Below are 19802 nucleotides of genomic sequence, written 5' to 3'. Positions count from 1 at the left end.
CCTACGGGACCCTCTGCCAAAGCACTACGTGCCTCCTGCGATCGGTGAATACAACGGAACCACCGACCCGGATGATCATTTGGGTAAGTTCGACAACACCGCTACCCTTCATCAGTACACAGATGGAGTGAAGTGTCGAGTTTTCCTGACCACCCTCTCGGGATCGGTTCAACGGTGGTTTCGGAGGCTTCCGGACGGATCCATCACAAGTTTCAAAGACTTCCGAACGGCCTTCCTCCACCATTTTGCAAGCAGTCGGCGCTACCAGAAGACTAGCGTGAGATTATTCGCCATCAAGCAAGAGCCCAGAGAGTCGCTCAGAGCTTATATCCAGCGATTCAACCAGGTGGCCATGGACATTCCAACAGCCACCTCCGAGATAATGATGAACACATTTACGCAAGGCCTCGTGGACGGGGACTTCTTCCGCTCGCTCATTCGGAAGCCGCCCCGAGACTACGACCATATGCTGCACCGGGCCAACGAATACATCAATGTGGAGGAAGCTCAAGCAGCCCGAAGGAAGGAAACTCCAACCGAGCGGGCTCCCATTGCCGAGCGGAAGCCGCACACGGCTCATCAGCCACCCAGAGGACCGCGAGCTGAAGCAGCTCGCCCCCTGCAACATGTAAGCTCCCACACCATTCAAGAAGTGTCTGCCGAGCGGCCCAAGCCTAAAAAGAAATGGACGCCTATATTCTGCTCATTCCACCGGACGGACACGCACAATACAAGAGATTGCCGAAGCCTTCCCTCGATCGCTCACCCTGTTCCCAGGAGTGGTGGCCGTCGATCACCATCGTCCGACAGACGACAATGCCCTCGTGAAGCCGATCGGATGATATCTGATAGGCGACAAAGGCAGACTCCCGAGCGGCACCATACTCCGAGGCGTGAGGACAATCCCTGGAGGTCTAGGGAGCAGCCTAGGCCGTCGGTTCGGGAAGAAGAAAATAGAAACAACACCTCCCGAGGAGAAATCAACATTATTGCTAGCGGGCCGACCGGAGGCGACTCCAACAAGGCAAGGAAGGCGAGCGTCAGACAGCTGCAGATCCATGCGGTTGGCTGCAGCCAGGAAAGGGCGAGCGGACCCGAAATCAGCTTTGGGCCCTGGGATTTGGAAGGAGTCGAAGTGCCACATGACGACGCTCTCCTCATCAAAGCGGTAATAGCCAACTGCACTATTCACCGCGTTTTCATTGATACAGGAAGCTCGGTCAACATCATATTCAAAAAGGCCTTCGACCAACTACAAATGGATCGAACTGAGCTGCTGCCCATGACAACCCCCCTCTATGGGTTTACGGGCAACGAAGTTCTGCCGGTCGGACAAGTCCGATTGGCTATTTCGCTGGGAGAAGAGCCGCTCAGAAGAACGCGGACAGCAAATTTCGTCGTGGTCGACTCTCCCTCAGCATACAACGAAATTTTGATGCGACCGGCGCTCAGCGAGTTCCGAGCGGCCGTCTCCACCTTCCACCAGAAAATCAAGTTCCCGGTGGAAGAGAAAGTTGGAGAAGTACGAGGAGACCAGCTAGCAGCTCGACAATGCTACGTCGAGATGGTCCGAGCTGAAGCCAATTCCTCTCGGAAAGCGCCCCGGATCGAGGTAAACGCCATAACCGAGAAATCACCCTCTTTGGTGTATGAAGAAAAAGAGGAAGTGCAGATTCACCCGACCCGACTGGAGGCCACCACTTTCATTGCGGCCGATCTGGAGGTGAGCCAAAAAGAGGAAGTGATCCAATGCCTCCAGCGAAACTGTGATGTCTTCATCTGGTCGACACATGAGCTGCCCGGAATTTCGTCGAGTATAGCGCAGCATGAGCTCCACGTCCGACCGGATGCTCGGCCAATGAAACAAAGAAAAAGGGATTTCAGCGCTGAGCAGAATGCCATCATCCGAGCGGAGGTTGAGAAGCTCCTGGAAGCCGACCATATACGCGAGGTCCAGTTCCCGAGTTGGCTGGCGAACGTAGTATTAGTCTCCAAGCCGGGCAACAAGTGGAGAGTGTGCATAGATTTTCGGGATCTCAACAAATCATGCCCGAAGGATTTTTATCCTCTGCCTCGGATCGATCAACTGGTGGACTCCATAGCCGGTTGTGAGTTGATATGCATGCTCGACGCTTATCAAGGATACCATCAAGTACTGCTCGCCCGAGAAGATCAAGAGAAAGTTAGCTTCGTTACAGCCGACGGCACGTACTGCTACAATGTGATGTCGTTCGGACTGAAGAACGCGGGAGCAAATTACCAACGCTTGATGAACAAAGTATTCAGGGAGCAGATCGGAATAAATTTGGAAGTATACGTGGATGATATTCTCATCAAGTCCTTCCGAGCGGCCGATCTCTTTAAAGACATGGAGGAGACTTTCCGAACGCTGAGGAGGTATGGAGTTAAGCTGAACCCTAAGAAGTGTCTGTTCGGAGCAAAAGACGGGCGTTTCTTGGGCTACATAGTGACCGAGCGGGGCATCGAGGCGAATCCCAGCAAGGTGAAAGCTCTACAAGATATGCCGCCCCCAAGAAATTTGAGAGAAGTTCAGCACTTGACCGGTCGGATAACAGCATTGTCCAGATTCATCTCGAAGACAGCCGATCGGAGTCTCCCGTTTTTCAAAATTTTGCGCAAGGCCACCAAGTTTCATTGGGGCAAAGAATGCGATCGGGCATTCGAAGAGCTGAAGGCATATTTGAACTCTCTGCCTGTGCTAGCCAAGCCAGCTGTGGATGAGCCGCTCTGTATTTACTTATCTTCGACTAAGCATGCAGTCGGCTCGGCATTAGTAAGGGCGAGCGGAGAAGAACCCGTGTATTTCTTAAGTCATATTTTAAAGGACGCAGAATCTCGCTACACTGGACTCGAGAAGCTGGCTTTTGCCTTGGTCCTCGCCGCTCGGAGGCTTTGCCCCTATTTCTTGGCACATACTATCATCGTCCGGACGAATAGCCCTTTGGGAAGAGTGCTGCTGAACCCAGAAGCGTTCGGACGGCTTGTCAAATGGACAACGGAGTTGAGCAAATTTGATATTCAGTATCAACCCCGCTCGGCGATAAAGGCGCAGTCCTTGGCAGATTTTATCACCGAAGTGCAAAGGCCAGAGCCCGAAGCTATGTGGAAAACATTTGTGGACGGATCGTCCACTCGGCTCGGAAGCGGAATTGGGGTATTATTACTCTCTCCATAAGAAGAACGAATGCATCTGTCCGTTCGGCTGGATTACAAAGCCACAAACAACGAAGCGGAGTATGAGACCCTCATAGCCGGCTTACAGGCCGCCCGGCATGTGGGGGCCGGACGGGTGACACTGCATTCAGATTCGCAGCTTGCCGCTCAGCAGCTCTCAGGCACTTTTGAAATTAACAACGCTCGGCTCAAACTCTACGCTGAAGCCTTCGAAAAGCTCAAGGCCAATTTCAGAGAAGTCATTATCCAGAAGATACCCTGAGCAGAAAATCAGGCGGCATATGAGTTAGCCAAACTCGCAAGTTCAATAACGCCGGTCGTCATCCAGCAGCCAATTGAACAAGTATCTTTGGTGGCGCACGTCGACCGGATGGAAGGCCTCGCGTTTCCGAGCGATTGGAGGGCACCCATCATGGAGTTTCTCCGCTCGGGTGCTACATCGTCCGATCGGGATGAAGCCCAGCTGTTAAGAAGGAGAGTCGGTCGGTTCACGCTTATTGGAGGCCAACTCTACAAGAAGGCTTTCTCTTGCCCGCTTTTGAAATGCGTGAGCTCGGAAGACGCGGTGTACATCCTCCAAGAAGTACATCAAGGATCGTGCGGAGGGCATCCGAGCGGACGGTCGTTGGCTAGGAAGATTTTGTTGGCCGGATACTTTTGGCCAACCCTGCAAGCAGACGCCTCTCAGACCTTCGCGACGTGACTTTCCTGCCAGAAGTATCACAACTTCTCCCACCGACCGGCAGAGGAAATGAAAGCTGCTACCATCTCATGTCCGTTCGACCAATGGGGGATGGATATTGTGGGTCCATTTCCTATGACGACCGGTCAGCGGAAGTTTCTACTGGTGGCTGTCGACTATTTTTCCAAATGGGTGGAGGCCGAGCCACTGGCCAGGATCACCGAGCAGATGATCAAAAAGTTTATATGGCAACAGATCATCTGCCGGTTCGGCATCCCCCGTCGACTTGTTTCCGATAACGGGCGGCAGTTCGCAGGAAAGTTGCTCGAAGATTGGTGCAAAAGCTACGACATCGAGCAACACTTCACGTCCGTGGCATATCCCCAAAGCAATGGTCAAGCCGAAGTAGCCAACCAGGAAATTCTTCACATTCTGCGCGCTCGGCTCAACCATTTGGGAGGAAGCTAGGTGGATGAAGTACCAGGCGTCTTATGGGCCATCCGAACGACCCCAAAGGAGGGAACGGGCGTCACGCCTTTCCATTTGGTGTATGGCGGCGAAGCGGTTATTCCTGTCGAAGTCGGCGTCGAGTCTGATGATGATAACGCCGGGCGGAGGAACATGGAGCTGGATTTGGTCGATGAAGAGCGAGCCAAGGCGTCCGTCCAGCTGATGGCGTACCGGCAACGTATGAAGCAAAACTACAACCGACGCGTAATCCCCAGAGCATTCCAGGTTGACGACCTTGTCTGGAAGAAAGTAAAGCCGGTCGGCGACGTTGGCAAGCTGGAGGCTCCTTGGGCGGGCCCCTTCAAAGTCATCGAGAAGCTCTACTCGGGTGCTTATTATTTGGAGGATGAAGACGGGCGGAGGCTGTTCCGACCATGGAGCGCGAATCATCTCCAGCCGTACCGAGCTGGATGAGAGGTGGCTAAATGTAATTTTATATATGTTGTGGGTCGTCTATGTCCTTGTAATGCAGGAAGCAAAATGATAAAAGGATGGCAAATAGCTTCGCCGAACGGCAGTGTTAAAATTAGCATTAAAGGCCGTCGAGCTCCGACGTTAAAAATCGAGAGACGAGCCGGCGTCTATAAATCTTCCGAGCGGAAGACCGTCGAGCTCCGACGTTAAAAATTGAGAGACGAGCCAGCGTCTATAGATCTTCCGAGCGGAAGACCGTCGAGCTCCGACGTTAAAAATGGAGAGACGAGCCGGCGTCTATAAACCCTCCGAGCGGAAAGTCGTCGAGCTCCGACGTTAAAAATCGAGAGACGAGCCGGCGTCTATAAATCTTCCGAGCGGAAGACCGTCGAGCTCCGACATTAAAAATCGAGAGACGAGCCGGCGTCTATAAATCTTCCGAGCGGAAGACCATCGAGATCCGACGTTAAAAATCGAGAGACGAGCCGGCGTCTATAAACCCTCTGAGGGAAAGACCGTCGAGCTCCGATGTTATAAATCGAGAGACGAGCCGGCGTCTATAAATCTTCCGAGCGGAAGACCGTCGAGCTCCGACGTTAAAAATCGAGAGACGAGCCGACGTCTATAAACCCTCCGAGCGGAAGACCGTCGAGCTCCGACGTTAAAAATCAAGAGATGAGCCGGCGTCTATAAACCCTCCGAGCGGAAGACCGTCGAGCTCCGACGTTAAAAATCGAGAGACGAACCGGCGTCTATAAATCCTCCGAGCGGAAGACCGTCGAGCTCCGACGTTAAAAATCGAGAGACGAGCCAGCGTCTATAAACTTTCCGAGCGGACGAAGGCAATCAATAAGACTTGTGAGCAAGTACCCGAGGGTATTCACCGTCAATATCGTTCGACTGCCCTACGTTCCGCTCGGCTCAGTACCCAAAGGTACATCAACATCAAGCGAACAACTTCTTTTGTCAAAGTAGGACATATTCGGCCGAGCGGAAAAGTCACGCAAAATACTTCGTCAAAATCCCTGTCGAACACAAGAGAGGTGTGATAAGAGGCGAGCGGACAACACACATCTCGACTAACAAAAGGACAAAGCAAGCAAAAGGATGTTATATTAAGGAAACTAAGGCCGAGCAGCCAAATTACAAAAAGTGACAGTTTAAGCCAAACGGCATAATTACATATAGACTCCTATTCTATATAATCATAAAACGTCGTCGGGATGTTGTTGAGAAGTGTTGCCTGGTCCTTAGCCGGGATGACTGCGGACTCGGGAAGTTGCCCCTTGGACTTCAAGTATTCCGTCGTGGCATTCATGGCAAGCTCGAAGGCCATGTACATCCGCTCACAGACCTTCTCCGAAAATTTGGCCGAACGGATGTATTTATGTTTCAGGACCGCGCCCCGGCTTGGTTCGGCCTCCTGGTACTCTTTAAAGGCCGCTCGGGAAGCATCGGCGGCTGCCATGTGTTCTTGTACAGCAGCCTCGAGCTTTGTCACCTCGTCTGTTCAGGCAACCTTCTCGTTAGCCAATTGGTCCATCAGCTCTTTAACCTTCTCCTCCAAGCCTCGAGCCTCAACATTCTTCTTCTCCAGGTCGGAGATAGCTGTGTTCTTCCACTCGGTCGCCAGGCTTATCTTACGATCTAGAGATTTATTCACGCGCTCGAGCTCGGCTAAAGCGTGGGCCTGATCGGCCGTCTTCTTCTACTCGGCCGCCAACAAATCTTGAGCCTTTTTGAGCTCTTTTTGCAGCTCGGCGTATGATGAACCTTGTGAGCCGGATGCACTGGCTGCAACCTTCAGTATCCTTAATTCTTCGTCCACCATCGCCAGGCGGTTGGAGACAGCTATCTCCTCCACCCATCTCTGACGAAAAAGAAAGAAATAGAAGTTGTTAGTGGCTGATCGGAAGGAATGCATACAAAACTTGGAAGAAAATGAACTTACCCCCGTGGCCTCTTGCATGGCTGTTAGCCAAATTGCGGAGGGGGATCATCGTGACGCGTGCCCGAGCGTCGGCCCACATCTCGGCTACGGCCCCTTCAGGGTGATTGTGTGCTCGGGCGCGGTTGGGCGATCGGCCTCGGGTAGTAATTCTTCAGTCGGAAGGTGAAGTGTAACCCTAACAGTGCGGCCATGACCGGGGGTCGTCCGGGCGGAGGTTGGAAGAGGATCGGAGGTCGGCGCCGAAAATTGAGATAAAATTGTTGAACGCTGGACTCAATGGGGAGCGGGCGGAAGAACGCTGACAGGGACGACCTCAAGAGGATCTGTCGGTGCGTCCAATTGAGATGGGGTCTGGTCGGACGAAATAGCCTCGACCTCTGCAGCCTTTCCGCGAGCGCTTTCAGTAGGCCGGGCAAACGGCTGAACCGCGGACGTGGCTGACCGAAGAGGAGTCTCCACTCGGTGCCTCTTTTGTTGGAGAGGCCGCTCTTCTTCCGGAACGGAGCCCTCTCCCCGAGCGGAAGGCTCTTGGCTAGCACTTGCGCTAGCCGCTGGCTCTGGGAGAGAAGCCTGAGCGGCCGACTCCCCAGCATTTGTCCCGCTCTCTTCTTCGTTAGAGTCGACCGGCTGGATGCCGAGCATCTCCATTTCCTTGGCTGCCGCGGCTTCAAGTGCCGCCGCCTTCTTTTTCAAAATTCCAGCCATCACCGACTCCATGACAATGTTTGCTGCAAAGGAAAAAGGAGGAAATCAGTTAGCAATCAAAGTGAATGCACAAGTAAAATTCTTACCGAAGCCGCTCGGAAGGGGGGTTCTGATCGGACTCAAGCCGAATATGTACATAACCCCTTCTGGGAGGAATTTGTTGATGTCGAACCACAGACCGGCAAGCATATTGGCAGCGTGTAGATAATCCGGTCGGGTCTTGAATCTTTTGAGCTCTGGGGAGGTTGGTGGTCCGATCTGCCACTTCGTTAGGAAGGGGGCCCGCTCGGGCATGCGGAGGTAGAAATAAAATTCTTTCCAATGCTTATTGGAAGAAGGAAGTTTATTGAAGAAAACTAGACCGGGCCGAGCCTGGAACATATAGGTGCCCAGCTCGGACTGTTTAGGGTAATAAAAATAATAGAAAACCTCCAGTCGGAGGGGGATATTGTGGATTTTGAATAGGACAACGACGCCGCATAAAAGGTGGAAGGTATTGGGGACTAGGCTTCCGAGCGGAATGCTGAAAAAGTTGCAGACTTCAATGATGAAAGAATGAATGGGAAATCGCAGACCGGCTGTGAACTGGTCGCGGAAAACACAAAAGGCTCCGTGCGGCGGTTTATGAGGCCGAGCGGAGGAACCGGGTAAAATGACTTCGAAATCAGAAGGGATGTCAAAATTTTCTATCAAAAGATCGGCGTCGCGCCGATCGAAGAGCGACTCCATGGTAGTATACCATGGGCCTAGGGCTTGGTCTTGTGGTTGGGAAGAGCTAGCCATGGTCCGAGCCGATGAAGTCAAAAAAGGCGAAGAAAGAAAGTGGATAAAAGGAAGAAGATGGCAACGAAATAGTACTTCGCGGGCGAAAACTTGGGAAAGAAATGCAAAGAAAACGCTATAACCAAAGAGAGAAAGAAGAAGAACCTTACAACGAAGAGGAGGATCGAGGGAAGAGCACCGGAGATCGTCGGAAACAGAAGCGCAAGATCGCCGGAAGTCTAGAACGCAAGAGGAATCGGGAGGCACACGACAGCAGATGTGAGGCGAAGGAAAGAAAACGAAGCTTTTATAGGGTGAAGCCCTAGCAGCCTCCACCGTTGGATCCAGCTCGCGAGAATCGGAGCACGCATCGCGCCGCTCATTTCGAACCGCCTCGATCCCATCAGAACACCACGCCGCCGCCGTACGATGACGGAAGCACCGCCACGTGGCATTCAATCACTGGAACGCATTTAATGAGCACGTGCTAAACCTTAATGATGGAGATTGGCGGAAAATTCGAAGAGATGCTGAGTAATGGTGGCGTTGACTGGCGTTTTGGCTGCCCCTGGTTTCCGAGCGGATGGTAGTTGCAGCACGCCGCTCGACCCAACTGATGGTCCAGTCAGTCGGACTAATCGCCTCCTTTGACTAGACTTGAAGGGGAGGCAAGTGATCCGGCGGTAAGAAAAGGGACCCACCTCTGGGGGAAGTCAACGCCACATGGAAGTCAAAAGGTCGAACGGCCGACCGGAGAAGGGGAGACCGGTCGACCGAACGGGGTCTCATCAGAGTCAAAGGCACCCGGCGAGGAGGTAGGGTTCCGACGCTCATGGAACAGGGTCGACTGGCCGATCGGGGAGCCCGCTCGGCCAGGTAGAAAACAACAATACTGTGGTCAGTAGAGCACGCGATCAGAAAACTCCCGAGTGGGCCAGTATCGTAGACCGGTCGGACGTAAGGAGACGCCCGACCGGCCGGACGCTCGGCATAGAAACAGAAGATACAAAAGGATAAGGGAAACATCTTTCTCTGACAGCGGGCATATTCTACGACCAGGCCATACTCAAAATCTTACGACAGAGGGATCCGCTGTCCCATCAGAGACGTGCTCAAACTGTAGCAGTATGGTGTCAGGTAAGCTCCTCTGACAAGACCATACTACGGTATGGGAAAGGACACGTGTACACCTTGGTGGGTGTGCACTCGCTTCTCCACAGCCCTATATAAAGGGTCTCACACTTCGCCTGAGGTACGTTTTTTCCGATTCTTGGAGCCACCCCTTTATTGTCCACTTGCCTGACTTGAGCGTCGGAGGATCGTCGCCGGGAACCCCTTACCGGCCCGATTTCTTTGCAGGTTCGACGGATGTCCGTACGACCGGTCGGGGATCTACGTCAGCTACGCAGTGAGCGCCACGTGCCCAGCGTCCATTGATTCAACGTTCGGACAGGATCACTTGGGATTCTAACAATCTCCCCCTTTTTGATGTGAGCAATTCAAGTTAAGCTAGGGTAAACAAATAAAGTTAAAGTAAAAATAATTTTTGTAATAAAGCACAAAATGTAGGAAATTTAATTTTAAGTCACCTCCCCCTAGACTTAATCTTTTCCTTCTTCCCCTTGATTACATAAAAAATGGGGTATATAAAAAAAAAACTAAGGGTAATTTTGATAAATAATTTGATTAAAAAACTTTCAAGTAAAAAAAATGTCTAAGTAAACTCTAATTTTGAAAATTTTGATAACAATTTTGATAGCGCTAACAATGCAATAATTTTAGAAATATTTTCTAAGTAAAAAAAATATATAAAAATTTCCTCAGTTTAAAGAAAATTTTCAAGAATTAAGTTTTGTAGAAATTTTGGTAAAGTAAAAAAAATCTAAGTAAAATACATTTAAAAAATGAATTTTAAACAATTTCTAAGTTAAAAAAAAATTGAAAGAAAGATTTTCTAAGAAGTTAAATAGATTTGCAAAAAAAATTTAGAATATTCCAAAAAAATTGAATAACTATTCAAAACATTATCTAATTTTAATTTTAATACTTTATCAGTTAGTCAATTAAATATTTTATTTTAATATTTGACTTCTAGGTTGTGGCGAGACACTAGACCTTCTTGGTTATTGGATCATCAACCACTTCTAGACAAATCCGCATAAGGAAATTAAATATTTAATTTTCTCGCTGAAAGCTCTAAGTCTAAACAAAGTTTAAGTTAGACAAGACTTGGGAATCCAATATAGGTTCCATCCAACTGGATTGATTAGGTATTTCTTAGAGATATATTTCTTTGAAATGTTTTTAATTTGTTCTTTGTGGTATCTAAAATACCAATTTAGGTTATTGAGCTTTCTAAAACTTGTATTATATGAGCATGCATGATTTTTCAAGTTACTTATTTCTTTTTGTAAAATATCATTTATCTAATTTTATTTTGTCAAACTTTTCTAATGGGCAAGATTTTGCTAAAATTAATTTTTATTTTTTATTTTTTTTTCAAGTTTGTAACAATCTTTGGTTAATAATTTTACAAACTTAAACAACTTGTCAGTTGAGAGAGATCGTACCTGACTTACCTTGTCGATCTCGTTGTTTGTGGCTCCCCCTGAACTGCTGCTTCTATCGATGTTGCTCCCCTTCATCGATGCTCATTTTGGAAGAGCTTTTTTCGTATTCGTCTTGATGACTTGTCATCAACGCAAGCCCGAAGAATGCCTCTACTTCCAATTCGGACAACATTTTGTCCCACATCGCCTTCAAAGTCTTGTACTTGTTCATTTGGACAGACTTCTTTCCTTTGTCCTTATCCTTGTTCCTTAGCTTAGAGTAGTTGTCCTTAACATGCCCTACTTCATTGCAGTGGTAGCATCTAATTATCCTTTTCTTTCTACCCTATGGATGGTTAGCTTTTCTTGATTTAAACAATGTCTTAAATCACCTTACCATCATTGTCATTTCTTTGTCCTCAAGGGAGGATTTCGAGTCTTATTCGTCCATCCTTGTCTTAAAGGCAATGTTGTGGGTTGGCTCCTTCTTCGTATCTACACATCTCGACTCATGGACTTCAAAAGTCGAAAATAATTCTTCTAAGGTAATAATTTCTAGATCCTTAGAGATATAGAAGATATCTACTAGTGATGCCCATTTTGTATTCCTAAGGAATGCATTAAGAGCGTACCTTAATGAATCTCGGTTACTTACCGTTTCTCCGAGATTTGAAAGTCCGGTGATGAGCTCCTTAATCCTCGAGTGAAGGTGTGCAATCTTTTCGCCTTCTTCAAATCGGAGGTTGTTGATCTGGTTACGAAGTAAGTCCTGTCTTGCAAGTTTTTCCTCCGAGGTTTCTTCGTGAAGTTCTAGGAATTTTTCCTAGAGCTCCTTGGCGAACCCATAAGCTCTGATCCGGTTGACTTCTTATGGCGGGAGGATGCTTAGCAAATGAAATTCTGCTTTACCATTTGCCACGAAGTCAAGTTGTTCCTTCTTCGTCCATTGATATTTTTGCTTGCCTTCGGATGCTTCAAAATTTAATTTCATTATTAATAATAAATCAAAGTCTGTTTAAAAAAAATACCTCCATTCTCTTCTTCTAGCTGGAGAATTCCCCCTCGAACTTTGGTGGGAAGATGCTTGGTCAGGCCATTTTCGTGTGTTTCGTTCGACGATTAGTCCTCCTGAAGCATCTTGGCTCTGATACCACTTATTGGCCCCAGTTGGCCGGCTAGAAGGGGGGTTGAATAGCCCTGCGAAAATAAAGACAAACTCTTCTCGAACTTAAAAGAACACTTGCATAAAGATAGAATAGAAAATAAACTAAAAAGAAAGAGACACCTGGATTTAATTGGTTACAACTGGGGAGGTTGTTAATCCAAGAAAGTGAAATGCACTAACTCTCCTTCAGGCGGAGAAGCCTCTTTACAGCAGTGTAAGAACAAAAAATTAGAAGCTAAATGAAAACTAGAGCGTGTACAAGTGTTGTTGTAAGAATGCTTGTTGATGTTGAAGCTTCTGGATCAAGGCTGTATTTATAACGTTGGTCGAGGCACTTGGAAGCGTTCCAGGCACTTGGAGTGGAATAGAAATCTATCCTTGATGCAACGGTCAATGTCCACGTTGATGGTGATAATGTTTGAGTTCCGGGCGCTCGGAAGGATTCCGGGCGCCCTAAATGGGTCCGGGCGCCCGGAATGGGTCCGAGCGCCTGAACCCTCAAAGTCAACCCTATTGACTTTTTTGATCCCGACCCTCTGCTCCGGTGCTGCTCGTCTCGGTCTGGGTCTTCCACTCCGGCTCCGCTCGCTTGGGTGATTTCAGCTAACCGAAATAAGACTCACTCGAACCTAATTTCGGTCTTCTCCTAAAGCAGACTTTCACTCCGGTTTCTCGTCCCTCGAACGTCATATACATTCTTCTTGTTCGTCAGTGTACTCTTCCACGACACCTCGTCCCTCAGACGCACCGAGCCCGTTGGCTTTCTCCTGTGTCATCCTTCTCGCTAGTCGCGTCTTCCGTTCAACTTCCTGTGCTCCAAAGTTGCTGCACATTTAGACACAGGGATCAAAAACCAACAGGACCTAACTTAACTTGTTTGATCACATCAAAACATCCTTGGGGGTTCAACAGTAAGTTTTTATAGATTAAGAATTTCAGTATTCTTATTTTTGTGCTTTAGTATCTATACTTGTACCTTGATTTTGCATCTGATGCAATTTGTCATCTCTCCTTTAAAGACATGTTTGTTGTGAGCATCCCATATTTGGTACATAGTGCAAGTAAGAGCTAGCTTCTTAGCATGATTTTTCTATGCCATGTTGTTTGATGGCCATTGCATAGCATTCTTTAATGTCATCATTTGTCAATTGATGCCCATCCAACCTCATATGTGGCTCCATATGATATGAATGGCATACATAGTTAGGATTTTCAACCAAGTGCCAATTTAAGAAATTAAAAAAATTAATAACACAAAATGTATAATAAGAGTCATATATTAACTTCATATACTTTTACAATAACACTTTTCAAGATTTCATACTTTGAAAATGTTCAATAATAGTTTCATTATCAACTGTATCAAACACATCTCGCTCAATATATGATACCAAACAATCATTTATTATATCATCTCCCAACCGATTATAAATTAAGGTTTTGGTTATTTTTATTGCTGAAAATACTCTTTCTACAGTTGTAGTTGTTAGGACACTTTGAGAGCTAGAGAGGGGGGAGGGGTGATTAGTTCTGATTGCTTTATTTATGATTTGTTGCAGTAGAAACTTGAAACAATTGCTAACACCTTTGATTTTGCTTGATATCCACCTCTTCGAAGTGACTAATCCAAGGGTACACACCTCACTCATATATGCACTATGAAAATCCTCCTCCTCAGAGGCGGAGAAACTTCGTACAAACTCAAACACGATAATACATCTAGAGAATACAACAAGGATACATCAAGAATAAGGAAGTGAATACTACAATAAAGAACCTTGATCTTGATCTCATATTGCTCTGGATTACCTCTTGATCAATTGGAAATGTAGTAGTACTTCTCTTCAAACTTCTCAAGAACTAGCAAAAACTAACGGAGAAAATTTAGCTTCAATCCTTCGTGAAATCCCTTTATATCGCACTGATTTAGGGTTCCCAATTGATTGACCTTACTCCCAATCGATTACCATATTAGATCAGATTGAATCCAACTATCCAAATCTCGCAATGACTCTTTTTTGCTTTTCCTAATCAATTAAGCCCTGCAAGAATCAATTGAACAACTTCCAATCAATTAACTAATCAATTAAGAAGTTTTGGTTCATGAAGAAGCTCCTTCCCAATCGATTACCCAATTGATTTGGGAAGCTATTGTTCATTCACGATTTCTCCTAATCAATTAGCTAATAGATTCTCTTTAGGCTAAATCGATTGTCTAATCAATTCACCAAGCTTTTGGTTTCACAAAAAACTCCTCTTAATCGATTACCCAATCGATTCACCAAACCCTTGATCTATTACCCAATCGATCCAAAACCTATATGTTTCATGAGGAAATCTCTCAATTTATCAATCAATTACCCTAATCGATTACCCAGTCCTAATCCCTTAAACAGTATTAGGGTTCCTTTTCCCAACCCGAAGCCTTCCATGACTTGTTGCAATTTCTCATTACTTAGCATACAGTCAATCTTGACTTGCCAGGACTTTTTTTACCAAGTGTTTGGTCAACCCTTGATCAACTTGGACTTTCCATTGCCTAGTTACCAACTAGGACTTCTCTTGTGCCAAGTGTTAGCTATCAGCTAATTCACCTTGGATTTAACCTAGTTCTCAACTAGGTTTACCTAGTCCCACTAGGACTTCACTAGTGCTAAGTGTTTAGCTTCCTGCTAACCCACCTTGGACTTAACCTAATTCCCAACTAGGTTTGCCTAGTCCCACTAGGGCTTCACTTTTGCCAAGTGCTTAGCTCTCGACTAACCCACCTTGGACTTAACCTAGTTCCTAACAAGGTTTGCTTAATCCCACTAGGACTTCATTTGTGCTAAGAATTTAGCTCCTAGCTAACCCAGCTTGGATTTAACCAAGTTCCCAACTAGGTTTTCTTAGTCCCACTAGAACTTTTCTTGTGCCAAGTGTTTAGCTCCCAGTTAACCCACCTTGGACTTAACCTAGTTCCCAACTAGGTTTACCTAGTCCCACTAAGACTTCACTTGTACTAAGTGTTTTATCCCCTACCTAACCCACCTTAGACTTAACCTATTTTCCAATTAGGTTTGCCTAGTCCCACTAGGACTTCCATTTACTTAAGCTCCAGTTAGGACTTATCGTTTTCCTAACTTCCAGTTAGGATTTTGCCAATCAAGTCTCCGGTCAACCTTGACCTACTCGACTTCTCATTCACACATATTGTCCAAACATCAAAACTTAAGCTAGAGCCAACCTGAACTTAGTTAACCTACTCAACCTTGACCTAAAGAAGATTGCACCAATAATCTCCCATTTTTAATGTTTAATAATATATTTAAGTTAGGTTAACCCATCAGCCCAACTTCCATCTTCATCCCATTCCAAAGTATTAATGAGGGTTTCTAACATAAACCCCACATTTCTTCCCCTTTGACACACATCAAAAACTCTTCCCCAGAGTCAATTCGTTCGAAACAACCCAATGAAGCCACATACCTTTCATTGTATCATATGCTCAATCTTGAGCATACATTCATCACAATGAAGGTGTTCAACCTTCCATTGTCTCCTTTTCTAAAAAAAAAACTCAAATCATGTCTTTAAGGAGGACCTCTCTCTCAAAGTATGCTCCAACTTCTATCATTGCACTAACAATAATTTAGAGTTCCTAAACCTTTAGAAAATCCTAAAATTGAAGTTGTGAGGTTAAAGATTCAATATTAAAACTAAACCTCCTCCTTATCTCTAAGTTAGTCCCCTTTAACCATCCTTTTCTTATTTTCATCAAGAAAATTACCCTTAAATACTTATGTAATACCCGAAAATTCTCAAAATAATTATTAGAAATATCCTAGTATTTTTCTAGAATTTTAGGATATTTTTATAGAATTTTTAGAATAGCGGAAGCAGCAAAAATAAATAGAAAACGAAAACAGCCTACGCGGGAATTGAACCTGAGACCTAGCGAAACCTATGACTTATAGATAGCTTTAGTAAACCAAGTGAACCCAGCAGGGCCGTGCTGAAAGAAAAGGGGAACAATTATATTTATATTTGAGTTGGGCCGAATTACCCACTTAATATAAATAGGGAATTTAAGTGAGGAATTGTTATTTTCTTAAAGGAGAAAACCTTTCCCTCAAACCCTTACACGCCGACCCCTTCTCCTCCCTCATCTCTCGGCGCCAACCACAAGCAAAGGCTAGGGTTCCGCCCCTAGGCTCTAGGAGCACCTTCCGGCGATGACCCCGACACGAGGACGCTTCCCTTCGCGAGAGGAACACGTGGACGTGGGAAAATCGTCTAGAAGATAGTCTCCACCGGGAATTTAGCGATTAGAATCGTAAGAAACCTTGCACAGGAGGTAAGAAACCCCTCACCTCTAGTATAAGCAGCTTCCGTATGAATTTTATGCTTCAGTTTAGTAGTATGTAGACTTTCGGCACAAAGGATGCGAACTAGTGCATATCAAGTGTTCGAATAAATTGTTGACACAGTTAAAATGCAACATAGGCATTTTATTAGCTTAGATAAATGCAATAGAAGCATTTTCACAGCTTATTTAGTCTTGCTACAGCTCTTATAGGACTAGATGTCCAATGGGTGGGCTCCCACAGTCGCCTCTAGGTTCAGACAACCTAGCTCTAGGTTCAGATAACCTAGAAAGAGCAAGACAAGCAATAATTAGCTATGTTCAGTATTTTACTTTCTCAGTGGCACTGTACTGGATTAGATATCCATTGGGTTGGACTCCCACAGTCGTCCTTAGGTTCAGATAACCTAGTAACCCTACTAAATTTGGGACTTGCAAACCCGGGTCTAGTTAGGGATGCGCGCATAGCAAGTACAGTTGCCGGGCCCAAACAGCAGCATGATTATTATTTTGATCTACCTATGAATATAGTTTTCAAACATCACAAAATAGTTATGTGAGTTCAGTACAGCTTTAACATCAGATTAGTGTTAGCTTAATTCAGCTTTTGTATCAGTTTAGTTTTCTGTTGATACAACATGATAGTTTATGATTAGATTTATTGCCATGATCAGTTTCTTGGTCCTATGTGTTGTATGTCATGCCATGCTTAGCATTTTCAGTACGTATTTAAAATAGCATGTTTTAAAAACATAAATTGCATCGTATGCATGTTTTAGTGAGGTAGATGGTTTCTTACTAAGCTCTCAAGCTTACAGATACTATTTTCCTTATACTGCAGATAAAGGTAAAGGATAAATGGACTAGCGGAGGCTGGAGGTCAATGCAATGATGAAGATGTGTGTGGATGGAACCTGGAATAAAGATCTTGGAGAAATTAGCAAATTAAGACTTTAGTTTTCATATAATGTTATTTTCCGCATCTCTAGTTATTTTAATGCCTTGAACCATGAAAGACTTGCTTAGATTGTTAGTATTTATGCTCATAATTCTAGTTATGTGTTGTTAGTATGTTTCTAGCTGTTATAGAACTCTTGTAGTTGCGTTTGGCACGAAACAGTGCTGAAATCATAGTTTTGCTGCTAAATCAGAAACCCCAATCGATCAGTGGATCGATTGGGGGCCCTCAATCGATCAGCGGATCGATTGGGAGCCTGGTTCCGCGAACAGTAGGCTTCTGGATCGATCAGCCGATCGATCCAGTCGCATTCTGTCGCGAACAGAGAGCTCTGGAATCGATCGTTGGATCGATTGGCCAGTCTGGATCGATCAGCCGATCGATCCCGAATATTACCCGAATACAGTAGCCATCTGAATCGATCCATGGATCGATCCAACAGCTTGCAATCGATCGAGTTCAGTCTGGATCGATTGGGAAGTTGGGTTTCGACCAAGAGACCTTGTATTTCAGCTCCTTGACCATAGGGGATGTAGGATATGCCATGTACACCTTAGATTGCATCCCTTAGCACATTTAGAACCCAGAACTTGTGTTAGCTTAGTAAAGTTTTAAATTGGTACAGTTTTCCGCACCTAGACTTAGTAGTGGTCATGGATACAGCTTAGCACAGCATAATGTGACGGTCCGGCCTTACAGCCCAGCCAGTAGAAGGCAGGTCATTACAGAGTGGTATCAGAGCAAGTTCCATACTTCCTTCACACACATCAGCATTGAACCTGCAGCTTCCAAGTAAGAATACCTCTCACTTTGTTATGTTTATTGCTTTCCTGTTTGTAGATAACTAAAGTATGCTTATCTGTGATAGTAACTAACATGATAGTATTAGCTATGTAAACATGATGCTTTAGTTATGTATGTCCTCTCTTCCTTTAGAAATGGCAAGAGGACGCCCAGCTAGAAGGGCACCAGCTACTGAGCCCCAGCACGAGGCAGGCAGTTCAGTGCCTCCCCCAGACCTTACAGCATTAGTGGCTAGCTGAACAGCAACAGGAGATAGCCACCTTAAAGGCTAATCAGCAGAATACTCCCACAGTCACTCCGGAACCAAACCTAGCAACGCCAGTAGTCTTAGAGGTTCCACCAGTCCAGCCTACAGCACCAGTAGCCCCAGCAACAGAGGTAAGAAGAGAAGCCTATCTGATCCAGTGGCAGAGAGTCAAGCCCGAGAACTTCTCTGGCACCAGTGTACCATGGGATGCTCAAGCCTGGTTCAAAACACTGGAGAGCACGATGGAGCTTCTGGACTGGCCAGAGCATGAAAAGGTGAAGTGCGCCTCCTTCTGCTTAACAGGAGATGCACGTATGTGGTGGGAGAGAATTAGAGCGAAGCGCCCAGTGAACCAGATGACGTGGGCCGACTTCGAGAGAGAATTCTTCGAGGAGTTCTTTCACATGCGGGTCACAAACCGCCACTACGATGAGTTCACGGAGTTTCGTCAGGGAAACCTATCAGTTGAGGAAGCTGTGAAGAAATTCAACAGATTGGCTCGTCTATGCCCTGAACTAGTCAACACAGAAAAATAACGAGTCCGGTTGATGCTCAAGATGCTGAGGCCGGAAATAGCAATGAACATGGCTGGCGGCGTTCATAGGCCGCAAACCACCGAAGAACTAGTTAGCAGTGCTCTAACCATCGAGCACTACCAGAATAATATCAAGCAGCAGAAGCAAGTCCTCTCAGAGTCCAAAGGGCAAGGAGGCTCAAGTACTCAGAAACAACAGGGCCACAGCTCTAACGAGAAAGGGAACTCCAGCAACAAGCGCAAACCAGGGAGTTACCCAAAAGGAGGACCAGCTAGCAAACAGCCTAGTTATCCCAAATGTGCTACTTGTGGGAAATTTCACCCAGGAGTTTGTCGCAAGGGCACACGAGGATGCTTTAAATGTGGACAGGAAGGGCATATGGCTAAGCAGTGCCTAAACAAGATTAGTCTTCTTCAACCCCAGCCGATTCAGTACGGAGGCCAGCCAGCTCAGTTACATCAGATGCATGCCGCTTTAGATGGTCCACACATCAGCCAGGGCAGACTAGAAGCCCCTCCAGCTACGACCAATGCGAGGATCTACGCACTCACCAGAGAGGACGTAGTGAATGCCTCGACAGTTGTTACAGGTCATATCAGTATTTTACAGCAAAGTACAACTGTCTTATTCGATACTGGGGCAACCCATTCCTATATATCCAGGATGTTTTCCGAAAAGTTAGGGATACCCTCAGAGGGACTCAGTAGTCAGTTTCTGACGGCACTACCTTCGGGAGAAATTATGGCATCCACGCACTGGCTCAGAGCAGTGCCAGTCATTATAGCAGACAGAGAACTCTTTTGTGATCTGATAGTGCTAGACATGACTGATTACGATGTCATTTTTGGGATGGACTTCCTGATCAGATACGGTGCCTCTATAGAGTGTCGTAAACAGAAAGTCATATTCCAACCTGAAGCAGAAGTACAGTTTGAATACGTCGGAGAACCAAAGAGAAAAGTCAAGAAGTTTCTCTCAG

This window comes from Zingiber officinale, chromosome 2A, assembly GCF_018446385.1.
Source record: "Zingiber officinale cultivar Zhangliang chromosome 2A, Zo_v1.1, whole genome shotgun sequence".
Classification (NCBI taxonomy): Eukaryota; Viridiplantae; Streptophyta; class Magnoliopsida; order Zingiberales; family Zingiberaceae; genus Zingiber; species Zingiber officinale.
This window is presented reverse-complemented; position numbering follows the sequence as displayed.